Genomic DNA, 16,340 nt, shown 5'->3' with positions numbered 1-16,340 from the left:
GGGGTTGGATCTAAAATGCTCAAAGGAGCAAGTAATTACTAGCCTTTATTGACACTACAAGTAGCCCACAGGGAGCCTTTTGAGTTTATTGATGTCTAGGCAAATCCCGCTTGCATTAATGCATTTCTATTACACTGACTCCTCAGCTAGTAGAAACTGCATGCATAAACCAGGTTCTTATTTAAGTTAAAGGGAACTGGAAAGATGGAGGGGGAATCATGGTTAGGACATTAAATTCTCTGTTAAATTTTGATTTTTAATAAATATATTTTGGATTTTAAATAAAATATAATTCTCTCATTGAGATGAAGCAATATCCCCATTTAATTTTTAAATTCATCCAATATTTCCTAAACAACTACTATGGGTCAGGGAATGTATGAGTTCATGGGAACACAGTGATAGAAATAAAGAAAGAAGGAAAGAAGGAAAGAAAGAAAGAAAGAAAGAAAGAAAGAAAGAAAGAAAGAAAGAAAGAATATCCTCTAACCAGACAGACATGAAGTTTACTCACTAGGAAGAGTATAGCTTTTAAAATAATTTTCAATATGGTACCATGAACTAGAAAGTGTAATTTGAAATATATACCTGTTATCTGGGAAGCTCCCACATAAAAACAGTGGAGGTTTTCAGCATAAGGAAGGTGAGCTTCCTGATGGAGGAGACACAGACTGAAGATTTCAAAGTTAAGAAGTAACCCAGGAAGAGAGGACAGAACATTACAAGGGGAAGAAGAAATGTATGCATAACTTCAGACAGGAATAAGATACTAGTATCTTAGGGAACTTTGAAGCAGTTCCATACTTTTGAAACATGAAGTAGGAATGGAGAATGGTGAGCCATAAGTTTTCTGTGTGATCTTAATATCCTGTGTTGAGAGCCACAGCCAAGTCGGAATGGCCCCTGGCATTTTTGCCAGAAGTAGTGGTTGAGAGGTGATGCCAGCGAGCCATTAAGATGATGATAATTAAGTTAAGCTGTTTATACTTTTGAGTTCTCACAGAGTTCCGGTTGAGTTCCAGTTGAGCTCTCTTGGGGATTCCTGGGGAGTTCATGTTGGTCTGGTGCAGGCAGTTCAGGTTGGTGTGTGGTGTTCCTGGAAGGGCCGCATGGGTGGCATTTGCAGGAGTTCAGGCAATAAAGGAGTGCCGCAGTCTGGCTGGGCACAATTCAGTAGCCACTTGTCAAAAGAAACAAACTTTATTTTTAGAACACACACACCAAACCACACAGCTCCTCAGGAAAAACCTTCAGAGCCCAACTGCCACCACCGGCTTCCCACAAGCCTCTCCACCTCCCCCACTCCTCCTGCTCTTGAGGCTGATTGGCTGGGTCGCGTGGGCAGAGCCAAAAAAAGTCCCCCAATGAGCAGCTCCATGGTCTGAAAGGGCGGGGAAACAGCCCTATAAGCATCACCGCAGAGGAGCCAATCAGTTGGCAGCTAGAAGTTTGCTGGGGCCACTGTGAGCCAATCATCAGCTGGCAGCTGGAAGTTTGCTGGCAGCTGGAAGTTTGCTGGGGCCCCTTCAGCTGTGGCTCTCAACATCTCCCCCTCTCTGTATAAACAACAAACATGTGGCTTAGGGACCATGCCTGCCTTAGGTTGTCCAATAGTACATATGGTCCTTATCCTTTATAGGATGAGCTGACCTCAAGGCGTCAGCCTCCTGTCTTAGGTTGGTACCATTGCAATTGGATCTTACCCGTCATTGACTACAAGTCCAGTATACAGCCACACCTGTGGATAGGTCTTTGTACCAGCAGGGGGTGAGGTTCTTTGCCTCACCTCTGTTGGCCCCCAAATTTTAGCTGAACGACCATGACAAGCAGAAGGGAGAAAGATACACCAAGCCAATTGACGGCTCATTTTGGAAAAATTGTACCACGGATGACACCATCAGCAAAAATACCCCAACACTACCACAAGTTGCTGCACCAACAGATAGTTCACAATGCATACAAGTGAGTTCACAATGCATACAACTGATATATAGTCCAGGCAAGTTCTGCAAGCAGTTCAGTGATGGCTATTGCAGAAGCTGTAGATTGGTTTTATTTTTGTCTTCACCGGCACTGGGATGAAGATAGGAATTCTGGCAATAATGGCTAAAGAAAAAAATTATGTAACATTCCCGAAGGCACTAAAAGAAAATAATTTTCTTAATAATTTACATTATCTTGAACAGAATTATTAAATATAATGAAAAGGAAAGGTGAAAGTAAACAGATCTGTTAACCTCCTTTTTTGTTCACATATTAAAACAATCCTCAACAGCTGTTTACCCAATTTAAATTAAACCATTTAAATCATGTGAATAAAAAAAAATATATTTGGATCCATTTTTTCATGAGCGCTCATCATATATGATATATGGTCATACGTACATACAAACATACAACATAAAACACAAGTGTGCACACAACACATAACATAATAGTAAAGGCCTTATAACTTTTTACAGGTGAAATCTCCATTGCAATGTTTAAAAACTCTATAGTCAAAAAATAGAACTGATCAGCAAAACATTAACCTAGGTCTGTATGAGCTCAAAAACAAAATAGAACTTCATGATGTGGGAAAGGGTAATAATAAAATAGATATTGAAAAAAGCATCCTGGATCTGTCGCAGATGTAAGAATAGCCAAACTGGAGTTTTGGATATCAGTTGTTATGGATTTGAGCCAAATCATCTTCTTTTTTGGTCTGTAGAAATCGCTTTAGTTAAACTTTCTGGAATCCAAATTGGCTGCTGTTCTCCCTGTGGAAACACACAAACAGACTCCAGACTCCAGACAATTACTGGGTCAGGACCTTTCCATTGTCCTGTGAGAATATCCTTCCAAAGTACCTTGGGCTTATGTAAATTTTTTGGACACATATGCCTTTCCGCAGCACTAAGCCCTGATGAATCCAAATTTAAAAAATTTAGAGTAAAAAGAGTTATTTTAAGTTTATCTTTGGGGAATATATACCCCTTCCCAATTCCCTCTTTTTGCTTTAATAAGTACATTTTAATAGTTTGATGAGCTCTTTCAACTATGCCTTGTCCCTGTGGATTGTATGGGATTCCTGTTATATGATTAATGCCAAATGATGAGCAAAATTGTTTAAAAGAGGTAGAAGTATAACCAGGGGAATTATCTGTTTTTCACTGTTTTGGAACGCCCACAGTGGCAAAATTTTGTAAGCAATGAGCTATAATATCTTTAGTTTTTTCTCCGGCATGAAGGGAGCCATCAAAAATCCAGAAGAAGTATCAACTGTAACATGCAAATATTTTAGTTTTCCAAATTCTGACAAGTGTGTGACGTCCATCTGCCAAATATGGTTAGGTATCAGTCCTCTAGGATTGACTCCAAGATTAACTTGTGGTAAAAAGGTCACACAATTTTGACATTGTTTTATTATTTGTCTAGCTCATTCCTTAGTTATTTTAAAATGCTTTTGTAAAGTATTAGCATTGACATGGAACTTTTTATGAAAATCTGTAGCTTCTTCTAGTGTAGAGAAAATATGTATGTCATGTGTAGTTTTATCTGCTAAATCACTGCCCAAACTAAGGGCTCCAGGCAATCCTGTATGTGCCCTGATATGTCCTATAAAGAACGGATCTTTTCTGTCCCAGATTAGAGTTTGTATAGTGGAAAGCAAAGAGAAAACAGTAGAGGAAGGGGAAATCCTACCAGCATCTTCAAGGGACATTATAGCATTAACTATATACTGACTATCGGAAAATAAATTAAATACAGAATCTTTAAACATCACAAAAGCTTGTAATACTGCATTAAGCTCTACATTTTGAGCTGACTGTTTGGGTACTAAAAATGTAAAAGTTTGATCAGGTGTAACTATTGCTGCTGTACCATTATTTGACCCATCAGTGAATATATTTGGAGCATTCATGATAGGTGTTTTTCTTGTCATTTTTGGAAAAATTACAGGATGCGATGACCAAAAAGACAATAAAGGATTAGATGGTAAGTGGTTATCAAATGAAACATTAGATTTGCACATGATTATTGCCCAAGTATTTAACTCATTAGCTAACTCATAAATTTGATTCATAGTATATGGAGTAATAATTTTATTGGGAGAAATTCCAAACACTCCCTTTGCTGCTTTTATTCCTTTGAGTATTAATTGTCCTACAGCCTCAGGATACCTAGTAAGAATAGTGTTAGGAGAATAAGATAAATGTATCCATAATAATGGACCTGCTTGCCAAAACACTCCTGTAGAAATATTTTTTGTTGGTAGTACAATAAATAATAAAGGCAAACATATCAATTCTATCCAAATGCATATTTTCCATATATGTTTCAATGATTTTTAATGCCTTTCTTGCTTCAGGCGTTAACATTCGGGGTGAATTTGGATCTGATGGACATTTTAGGATATCAAATAAAGGTCCCAACTCTCTTGTTGGTACACCTAGATAAGGCCTTATCCAATTTATGTCTCCTAATAACTTTTGAAAGTTGTTAAGTGATTTGAGTTGATCTACTCTTATTTGAATTTTTGGTGGATGGACCATGGTTGAGGATAATAGAACTCCTAAATAATTAATTGGAAAATTTAATTGTACTTTATCCATTGCTATCTCTAGATTATAATTTTTTAATAAGTTTGTAAGTGTGGCATAACATTCTAGCAATGTGTTTTTATCTTTATGTGCTAATAATACATCATCCATATAGTGAAATATTTGTAGTTCAGGATTTTGATTTCTAAGTGGCTGGATTACTTTGTTAACATAAATTTGACACATAGTTGGGCTGTTAGACATCCCTTGAGGGAGTACTTTCCATTCATATCTCTGATCAGGACCTTCAAGATTTAGTGCAGGGATAGTAAATGCAAAACGTGGACTATCCTCAGGATGAATTGGAATTGAAAAAAAAAACAATCTTTAATATCTATAGCTAAAACATACCAGGTTTTTGGCAAAGCAGACAATTGAGGAATCCCCGATTGAGCAGGTCCCATAATAACCATCTAATTATTAATGGCTCTTAAATCTTGCAATAATCTCCATTTACCAGATTTCTTTTTGATGACAAAAATGGGAGTATTATGGGGAGATACAGAAGGTTGTGTATGTCCTTCCGCTAATTGTTGTTTGACCAGGTCATGGGCTGCTTGTATATTTTCTTTAGTCAGGGGCCACTGAGGAAACCATACTGATCTTTCTGATTTCCAAGTAATTTTTATTGTCTCAGTGGCCCTTTCTGAATATCCAACCCATGTCTGTCTGTTCCTTGATATATTTGTATTGGTGCTGCTATACCTTGTTCTTGTTTTTCTAATCTTTTTTCCTTTCCTAAAACCTTCTCTAGTCATAATAGTGGGTGCATTTTGGTTGATGTAATTTGTTAATGTCAAACCTAATTGATCTAGGACATCTCATCCCCATAAATTTACAGAAAGATGATCCAATACATATGGCTGTATAGTTCCTTCACATCTTTCAGGATCTTTCCAATCTAATACCATTGCACTCCTATGGGGATTAGTTGCCACTCCTAGGCCTCGAAGCGTTTGAGTGGCTTGTTGTAATGGCCAATGTTTTGGCCATTCTTGACAAGATATGATGCTACGGTCAGCACCTGTGTCCAGTAGCCTATTAAATTCATGTCCTTGAATATTTAGTTTTGGCATGGGGTGAGAATCTAAATTTAAAGAAAGCATAGCCCAATCTACACCTGTGGAGCCTAATCCCTTGGAACCTCTTTCTACAGTACGACTGGAAAATTTATCATGTAGGCTGGGTATTATTAGTAACTGTGCTATTCTATCTCCTGGTGAAATTACTGATATACCCTTTGGAGAACTGGCTATAATTTTTATTTCACCTTCATAATCGGGATCAATTACCCCAGGATTTATCATAAGTGCTTCTAGAGTAGAAGAGCTGCGTCTCCAATACTAAGCCTACTGTTCCTTTGGGAAGAGGTCCTTTTACCCCTGTGGGAATGATATGAACTCCCATCTCTGGAGTTAGTACTGATCTGGTGGAGGCGCAGATGTCCAACCCTGTGTTCCCTCTGGTTTGTCTGATGAGGGATCTAATGGACAAGTGTCCTGGGCACTACCCTGATGGGGTTGCTGGGTTCCTCCAGTGCTCCATATATTTGTGGTCTTGGGCCCCAGAGCATTGGGCCCCCCCTGTCCATTTTTTGCCAATGGAGCCCAATGCCTTTCTCCACGATATCATAGATAAACACCTGGTCCTTGTTCATTTTTTGATAACGGAGTACCCTCTATGGTAGTTTGAGAACGGCATTCATTAGCCCAATGTCTCCCTCTATGGCATTGTGGTCAAATACCCGGTATTCTACTCCTTTGAGACCTAGTTTTGTTAAACCCTCCTCCTATGGGACAATTCCTTTTAAAATGTCCTGTTTGTTCACAATTGTAGCATGTTCTTGGCCTGGCATCTAAAGCCTGTTTTACTGCAGCTGCCACAACTTGCTCTTGTTCATTAATGTCTCTACATAATTTAATATATGTGTTTAAATCTTCATATTTCCATGGTCTAATGACTTCTCTGCACCAACGATTCGCTTGCTCATAAGCCAGTTGTTTTATTAATGGCATTGCTTGTTCTGTATTCCCAAAAACTCTGGTAGCTGTTTGAATAAGCCTATCTACAAATTCAGCGTGAGATTCATTAACTCCTTGTATTACCTTAGATAATTGACCTTGTAAACCTCCATGTCCTTGTAAAGTCTTCCATGCCCTCACCGAATCTGTAGCAATTTGTGCGTATATGCCAGGATCATATGCAATTTGTTGCTGCTGATCCTCATAAGGTTCCTTTCCTAACAACATATCTAGATTTCTCTGAGGATAACCAGCTGCTGCATTTTGCCTAGCCGTCTCCTTGCAAAATTCCTCATTGGCAACCTTCCATAACAGGTATTATCCTCCATTTAGCACAGCTTTACACATATTAGCCCAATCTGCTGGTGTCATGTTCAAGTTGGTAATGGATTTGACCATGCTTACAGTGAAGGGTGCTTGAGGACCATAGGTTGTTACAGCCTCTTTTAGCTGCTTCACTGTTTTGAAATTTAAAGCATTGTGAATTCGCTGCCCTCCTGCCTCAAATACAGGGCATGTTAATATTTGAGATCCTGTTTCAGGATCCCAACTATCAACTGCAGGCGTATGGAGGTGGCCTTGTTAGTTGGACACTTACGTCCTCTGGTGATAGAAAGGTGTTAGTAGCAGTATCCTGTTGTAACTTTCCCCCTGATGGCTTTTTCTGCTCTACACTTTCTTTCTCTGTCTGACTAGCTTGAGAGACCTTCTCTTTTACTTGAATATTTCTACTATAACTATAATACAACTCAAGAAGATAATGCCAAACAAAACTGAAACAGAGTGAAACAAAATTGGAACAACAAAAAATCATTATAGCCTTTCTATCCTCCTGAAATGTCCATCCGTCCTTTCTCCCTATCTGTTCCTCAGCTGTGAGTGGTTTTTCTTCCATCTTACACATCTCCAGGAACAGGCAACCTAAAACAAAAGTGAAGCAAAACAAAAGAAGAATCTTAAAATGGCTATCCATCCTCTCGCCCTGCCCTCAGGGGCGAGCAGTTTACCTTATCACTTACCCTCAGTCATTCCCCATGTGAGCCACCAAATGCTGCAGTCTGGCTGGGCACAATTCAGGAGCCACTTGTCAAAAGAAACGAACTTTATTTTTAGAACACACACACCAAACCACACAGCTCCTCAGGAAAAACCTTCAGAGCCCAACTGCCACCACCGGCTTCCCACAAGCCTCTCCACCTCCCCCACTCCTCCTGCTCTTGAGGCTGATTGGCTGGGTCGCGTGGGCAGAGCCAAAAAAAGTCCCCCAATGAGCAGCTCCCTGGTCCGAAAGGGCGGGGAAACAGCCCAATGAGCATCACCGCAGAGGAGCCAATCATCAGTTGGCAGCTGGAAGTTTGCTGGCAGCTGGAAGTTTGCTGGGCGTCTTCGGCTGTGGCTCTCAACAGAGGAGTTCCTGTTTGAACCTACAAGTGCCTCGTGGCGGCTTGGTTATTTTGTGCCCAGCCAGACTGCAACAATCCTGCAGTTCCCCAACGAGGAAATGTCTTCTCTAATGGAAAACCACACAGAAATTTTTTTTTCCAAGAGAAAAGTAGGTTTAATACATCTATTTATCTTTAAACCACATTGAGAGAAACTATTTACCTGGCCTAAATAGAAAAACAAAACAAACCCAACAGCAAAACTAAAGAACCCCAATAACTAGTTAAGAGAATACATGAAACAAATTTAAATGTCAAGAAGGGACAGTGTGATCTTTGTAATTTTGTTTCTGAATTTGACTAGCTATACCACTCCTCAGTTTCATCCTGAAGAATCAAAGTCATCATAATACAGTGATACATGCATACCCCTGTTTATAGCAGCACAATTCATAGTAGCCAAACTATGAAACCAGCCTAGGTGCTCATTAACAGATGAGTGACTAAAGAAAATGTGGGATATACACAAAATGAAGTTTTATTTAGCCACAAAGAAAAAAGAAATTATGTCATTTTTAGGAAAATGGTTGAACTAAAGACTATTAAGCAAAATAAGTCAAACTCAGAAGCTCAAGGTTAATTTGTTTTCTCTTATATGGAAAAGCTAGACAGGAAAAAAGAAAAAGATTAGTACAGATCAGTAGAAGAAAGGGGTGGGAGGTGGGAATGGAGGGGGAAAGTGCTTGGAGAGATATTGGAAAAATTATATTGTTATATTGTGTGCATATATGAATATGTAAAAATAAATGGCATCGATATATACAACTATAATGCACCAATAAAAATGTAGGAAAAAAATAAAGAATAGAGCTTTTTATATGGAGTTAAACAATTTGGGAAGACTACTAAGAGTTCCTTGAGATTCAAGAAATTTGTTTCCCATATTTAAACAATTTAATATTTGGAATATAATATAATGTCATGTGTTTAACATCATCATATTGATGAAATATGTGTTCATCCCAATTTTCAAATTAAAAAAAGCAGATAAGCCAACGATTAAGCCAGTGTGGTTCATCTCTACATGTAATTGGGTATAACAACTCTAAATAAGAAGTATTGTCCACATGGTAGGATTTGTGGAATCACCTCATTCTATTATAATGATCATTTTGATGTCTCTGAGCAAACAGTTTTTTCTAAATTTCCATTCTGTCTTTGGACAGTAAGTTCTTCAATAAAGAAATGCATTTGTCTTTATTCAGCACAATTCTCCAATTACACATTAACCTATGAATAAATAATGCAAGCAATGACAGTTGGCTTTAAGATGCTATTTTTTTTTCCTTTAACTTAATGGAAATTCATATTTTAATTGCTGATTTGGGCCTCAACTTTAGCTGATAAGAACTGCATAGATACTTGTAGTCTCATAAGTGGAACTTTTAATGACCAATGGCATTTGGAATAGATTCTTAAATCTATTCTTAAATCTTAAAGTATTTCGAGTTTACAGAAAAATTGGGGAGAAAATATTGCATTCCTTCCCTAGACCCCAGTGCCTTGCCCACTCAGAGCTTCTCTCACTATTAACATTCTTCATCACAGCGGTACTATTTTTTTACAATCAATTAACCTAGATTGACATGTTATTATCACCCATACTCTACAGTTTACATTAGGTTTCATTCTTGATGTACATTCTACAGATTGACAAATGAATAAGGGCATTTATCAACAATATTGTCATATCATTAATATTATTATATCATATTAATAATATAATATATTAATAATATATTAATCAATGCATTAATATATTATATTAATAATATAATATTAATAATATATTAATTATTGATAATAATAATAATTCCTTGTGCTGTGTCACCAGTCCCTGGCTACCACTAACTTTTTTTATTGTGCCCATTGTTTTGATTTTTCCAGAGTGCTATGTTATTGGAGTCCAGATTGGTTGCTTTGAATTAGTCATTTACTCATGGTGAAATAAATGAATCGATAGATTTTTAAAAACTCATTTTTTTCTTAACACTGTACATTGTATGGACATACCACAGTTTATATATAGCTTTAATTACTGAAAGACATCTTTGTTGCTTCCAAATTTCAGCAGACATGAATAAAGCTATTACAATGAATCATAATGCATTCTGCTGTCATATATACCTAATTAAAATAAAGATATTTTAAAAAAAATTTGTGTTCATAAAACCTTCAACTTATTTGAGTACACAGCAAGACACATGATTCTTGTATTATATAAAAATAATTTTAGTTTTGTAAGAAACTACCAAAGTGCCTTCCAATGTGACTGTAAAATTTACATTTTCACAGGCAACAAATGAAAGTTCTTGCTTCTCCACTTCCTTGGCAGCATTTGGGATTGTCAGTGTTTTGGCTTTTGGCGATGCATGTGGTATTATGTCATTGCTGTTTTAATTTGCAATTACCTATAACATATAAATCTGAACATCTTTCATATGTTGATCATCTTTGGAGAAGTATTTCTGAGATTTTTCCCCTTAGGTTTTTAAAGAAGTTTTTCATATTCTTCCTGTTAATTAAGATTTCTTTGTAAGGTTTCGATAGTAGTCCTTTATCACATACACCTTTTGGAAATATTTTCTCCAAGTTTGTAGTTTGTTTCCCTATTCCCTAACAATTTACTTCACAGAGCAAAAGTTTTAATTTCAATGAATTCAACTAATCAACTAATTTTTCATTGATTGTGCCTTTATTGTTGCATTCAAAATCCAATACTAATGTCATCCAAATTTTCTTGTCTTCTAGAAATTGTATTGTTTCATATTTTATATTTAGGTCTAGGATAAATTTTGTGTGATATTGTGTGGCTTTTTGTCCCCCCCCCCCTTTTTTTTTCTATTTTACTTGTGGATGTCCAGTGTGCTAACACTATTTGTTGAAAACACTGTCTTTTCTTTGTAGTAGTGCCTTTGCTCCTTTGTCAAAGTTATGTTGAATATATTTAGATGAGTTTACTTTTGGGTTCTATATTTTGCTTTATTGGTCTACTTTTCTGTACTGTCACCAATACCTCACTGTCTTATTTTTATATTTTATATTAAGTCTATAATTAGGGTATCATCATTTCTCCATTTTTTTTTTCTCTTTTTATGTTGTTTTCACAATTCTGAGGGTCTTTTGACTCTGTATAAACTATGTAATAAGTTTACCTACAAAATGATTTGCTAGGATTTTGATTGAGCTACAATGAGCCTATAGATCAAGTTGGGAAGAACTAATATCTTGATAATACTGAATCTTTCTGTACATGAAAAATGTCTATCTCTTCATTTAATTCATCTTTGATTTCTTTAATTACAGTTTTGTCCTCACCTCATGTAGGTTTTGTAAATATCTAGTGAGATTGATACGTTTTAAGCATATCAATGCTTTGCAAGCTAATATAAATGATTTAATTTTATATTTCAATTGTTATCTACTTGTACTGATGACATTTATAATAATGATGTATATGTTTCAGTAATGTTACATTGTGTATTACCTAGAATTCTCTTTAAAAAACAGAATAAAAATCAATAGAAATTTGTATAGAAGGAAAATAAGGAATTTTTTTTAAGGAATAAACACTCACAAGTGTGTAAGTTGCAGTTCCAAAATCTGGAGGGTAGGCTGTCAGATAGGGGCATAGCAAATATTTGATATTAAAATTTAAGTGTAACATTGTTTGTGAGCAGGATTTTGTCTTCTTTGGGATATTTCATTCTATATTTAATTAAGGCTTTCAACTGATTTGATAGGTCCCACCAACATTTTGGAGGGTGATATACTTTATTCGAGATTTACAGATTTAAAATTTATTTTCACTAAAAATAATACCTTCATGGAAATATCCAGACTAGTATTTGACCACATATCATGGTACCATGGTAAATTGACACATAAAGTTACCCATCACAAATGGGAAGGTTGAAGTTCTTATAGATGGTCTTATCCTAGTGAGGATTATTCATGATTGGCCTTTTACCTTTAAGTCCAATGACCAGAACAGGCAAGAATCATAATAATGAGAAAATTCTACTTTTTACCCCAGGCAATTTTATTTTTATTTTTACCCTTTACTAGACAAAATTTAGTTATCTACTTTTTTCTAAGTTAATTTATTTTTTTCTCATATGAATATCATATAATATTAATAGATTTTTTTCATTATGAGAATTTATTGGACTTCTGTTACATTTTCATCTATAAGTATCAAATGTAATAAATTTTCAATAGAAGGTTGGCCTTGACTTTACAGAGAACACACAATCCTAAACTTAGAATAATTTTGGAAACAATAGAAAAATAGTATCATTGCTAGTCTCAATTTCCCCCTATTATTTGGCCCATTTCCCTTAAAATATTGTTATTTGCAGTTTAGTCCTATTATTTCTATTTAAATGTAAATGCCCTTATAGTAGACATAGGTACCTTAAGTACCATTGGTTAAATATTCCTCAAATTCTAATATCCATTTGGAATGTTCTTTAAGAGACTCTTTTTAACTACTGCTGATAATTTATACCCCAGTTTGTAATATATATTTTAGTTATTCAATGTCTACATTTTAATTGCCTCCTTTAGTTCTATAGTCCTAGCTTTTATTCATTATCTTCCACTGCACTGCCCCGAAATGTTAAAAATACACAGATGTGCTGTTCCACACATGTTTTGGGATGACTTTCCTCATTACCTACTGAGATCTTTTTATGTTCTGACTAAACATCATAAGGGGAACAGTCTGGTAGGAACAGAGCAGCCTTCACTCTACTTGTTCCTCCTGTTTTTCTGTTGAATAGTGGTTGTTTACTGGTGATTTTCTGTGTCACTAACAATAGGGAGTACATTTTTCGAGGCTGCAATTTCTTTCATGTTTTGGACTTTCTAGAATTTGTTTGTTTCTGGTGTAGCCTACTTCTTTTTCCTCTTTTAATATATTTCTTTTCTCACATAGCCCAGTTTAATCACCAACTTAATTTCTTTAGTGCAACCCACCTTCTTTTTATACTTTTTAACCCATCATATTCAAAGCAAAAGAAATAAATGCATAGAGTTTTCAAGGCTACAATTCATTTGTGTTAATTTATATCTTTTGAGATCTCATTCTTGTATCATTCAATTAATATTTGAAACATATTGCTTCATTTTTTACATTTAATAAGAGTTCATATATATATTATTATATAAAATAATTCTTTGTAAATTGAATTTTATAAACCACATAACATTTTTAATGATTTTTTGGTATTTATTATTGGAAGACACTAAAAATTGCCATGGTCATTATTAGCTAGTATACTAGTGATGAATATAGCTATCAAAAGACATGTTTTCCTGAACAGTAGATTAAAGGTAAATGAATACATGTGTAAAGAAAATATACACATGCATACATATAAACACATACATGTGTAGTTGCTAGTATTCCAAATTTCTTTTTTTAAATTTGTTTTAATTAGTTACACCTGACAGTACAATGATCTTGACATATCATACATTTGAATCTGATGGGGTATAATTTCTCATTTTTCTGAGTGTACAGGTTGCAGAATCACATTGGTCATGCAGTCACATATATACATACAGCAATAATCCAAGTTTACTTTCAAAAACATCATAAGACTGATTAACATCAGATTCACTTATTCTGACAGCAGTATTAGGTGAAGTTGATTATGGATGAGTCATATTACTTTCTACATAACTTTTGTTAATTACAGAAGTTTATTTATTGCTTTTATCTACTTGGTTCCTACATTAATTTGAGTTTGTAATTGCTAAGTAATACTTGGGGGTAAAACCTTTATGATGTCTGTTTAATGGATTAGTTTTATACTAATCTCAACTATTATAAAGTGAATAATTGAAAGAATAATTGAACAAAGCTCTTATGAACTAAAACTTTGAACACTGAACTTCAAGATCTGCCTGATCTGTCAGTAGGAGAAAGCTTCTCTGAGAGAATGAATCAATGACACTTATTGGTGGGAGCCAGTGGGAATATGAAAAAAAAAATGTCTTAATTCACATCTGACCTTTGTCTTTCCAGCCTAATATAAATAATTGATCTGTCCACTGCATTACCACGATCATAAATGCCTACATTCTAACAGAAACTTTTATATCAATTCGTATGGGTAGCTATACATTGTGGTTAAATACAGCATGTTCACAAACATATTTTTTACAAATTCTGACAGTTCCTGCTAGTTGAAATTGTAATCCTATCATTAGAAAATCAAAGAAATATATTTTAAAATTTTACCAGGAAGACACTAGATATTGGAATTATTACAAGCATTATATAATTTAAATGTCAAATTATTTACTTTCTTGGCCCCATGTCTTAGATGGAAACATGAAGAAGAAAGTAGAGTGGATTTATTCACTTTAATCTTTTGGATAAAAGAATACATTTACAGTTAGTTCTCAGGAATAAATGGATTATGATAACATTTATTATGTGTAAAATTATGTGGAGACTGACCCAGAATTCCAGAACATTTGAGTATGTGTCTTCAGTGTTATTCCACCCAACATTTTTCTTCTAAGGGGAGCTTAAATGTTTGGTAAGCTGAGGATTCTTGTTGAGGATGCTGAAGTTTCTTTGAAGATGCAGTAACCTATAGTGAACATCAAATGTAGCCTTATATTGACAATTCTTTCAAGTTACCAGTTGATCCAACTACCCACCTAATCTCATGGTATAGTTATTCACAACTTGGGTTAAGGAGTGGACCACAAGCCCAAAGAATAATTTGGAAATCATGCAATTTCATCCTCTCAGTTTACAGATAAAAATGACTAAAATATTATCAAGAATTTTTCATCTATAGTTCATCATTTTATGATCAGAATCATATTTTAGTGCTTGGCAGGCACTGCACAAGGTAATAAGTAAATAGCTGAACACAAAACAGCAAACACCTCCTCTTTTTAGTTGTTGTTGGTTTGTTTTGCAATGCTGGGGATCAAACTTGGGGTCACATATGTGTTAGGCAAGTGGTCTGCCTTGGTGTTACAACCCTAGCTGTGTCTTCTTCTTTAGAAGTTTGATTAGATGAAGAAAGGTATAAAAGAGAAAGAAGGATGAAAGTACACACTGTAATTAATTCTGTAAAGGATTCAACAGAATATTTTAACAGCGTAATAAAGGAATTCTTTGAGCAAGATGGCCAGGCTAGGGCTCTCTGAAGGGGTGGTAATCTGAATTTAGATCTAGAGCATAAGGAAGAAATGACCAGGGTATGAGCATTACTGTCCATGAAAATAGCAAATGAGAAGATCAGGAAGTGGAGAATGGCTGGGCAGAAATGCCAGAAAATTTAGAATAAGCCAGGAGTGATGATGCACACCTGTAATCCCAATAACTAGGTAGACAAAATGATTGCAAGTTTGAAGCAAGCCTCAGTAATTTGTCAAGGCCCTAAGCAACTGAGCAAGACCCTGTCTCAAAAAAAAAAAAAAAAAAAAAAAAAAAACTGAAAAGGGTTGGGGATGTGGCTCTGTGCTTAAACATCCTGGGTTAAATCTCCAATAACCCTGCCAAAAAAAAAAATAGAAAATTAAGAACAAAGTGGAAGCCATTATTCTCAGCACAAGAAATTAAGAAAAATAGGAGACTATGTAAAAAAGGGATTTGTTAAAAGCAGAGTTATGAAATATTTATATCAAATCCCAGAAAAGAAAACTTAGGACACATGATATTATTTTGGGGCAGGGATGTTGTCTCTTTGAGGTCTGAGCTCATAGATTTAAGGATATATGACTATTTACAGTTAGCATTAGGTTATATAGATTTTAGACAAGAATGTATATCCTTGAGTTTACCCACAATTGAAATTCTCCATACAAGTATGGCAAAGGGAGAGAATACATCACTGAAAGTGCTTAAAAAACTCCTTATAATAAAAATGAATTATCAAAATGTAAGATTGTAAAAAGAAGAGTGAAAACAGAAAGACTAATGCATAAGGTTTACCACTCAATGGGGTAAAAAATCTCAATTTTAGGGGGCTACTAGGGCAATTAAGATGAAAAGATGAGAGATGGCACTCAATGGGAGCTTTGCAATTTGAATTTATGGTGAAAATAAGTTACAATGGTGCAAAAGTGTCTCAGTGGGAATGGGAGAAGAAATTTAGATGAAACAAAACTATGCTACAGGTGAGGAAGTACAGCAGCAAGAAGAGCTTGGTAATTTTTTTGAGGGTGAGTGTATATGATTATTTTAAGTCATCAAGAATGATGACAGGGGCAAGTGTATATTACATGAGAGACCATACCCTGAAATCTTTTCTTTTTTTAAT

This window comes from Marmota monax, unplaced genomic scaffold, assembly GCF_021218885.2.
Source record: "Marmota monax isolate L192 unplaced genomic scaffold, Marmota_monax_Labrador192_F-V1.1 WCK01_AAM20220418_F8-fsc00006, whole genome shotgun sequence".
NCBI lineage: Eukaryota > Metazoa > Chordata > Mammalia > Rodentia > Sciuridae > Marmota > Marmota monax.
Note: the sequence above shows the minus strand (reverse complement) of the source record.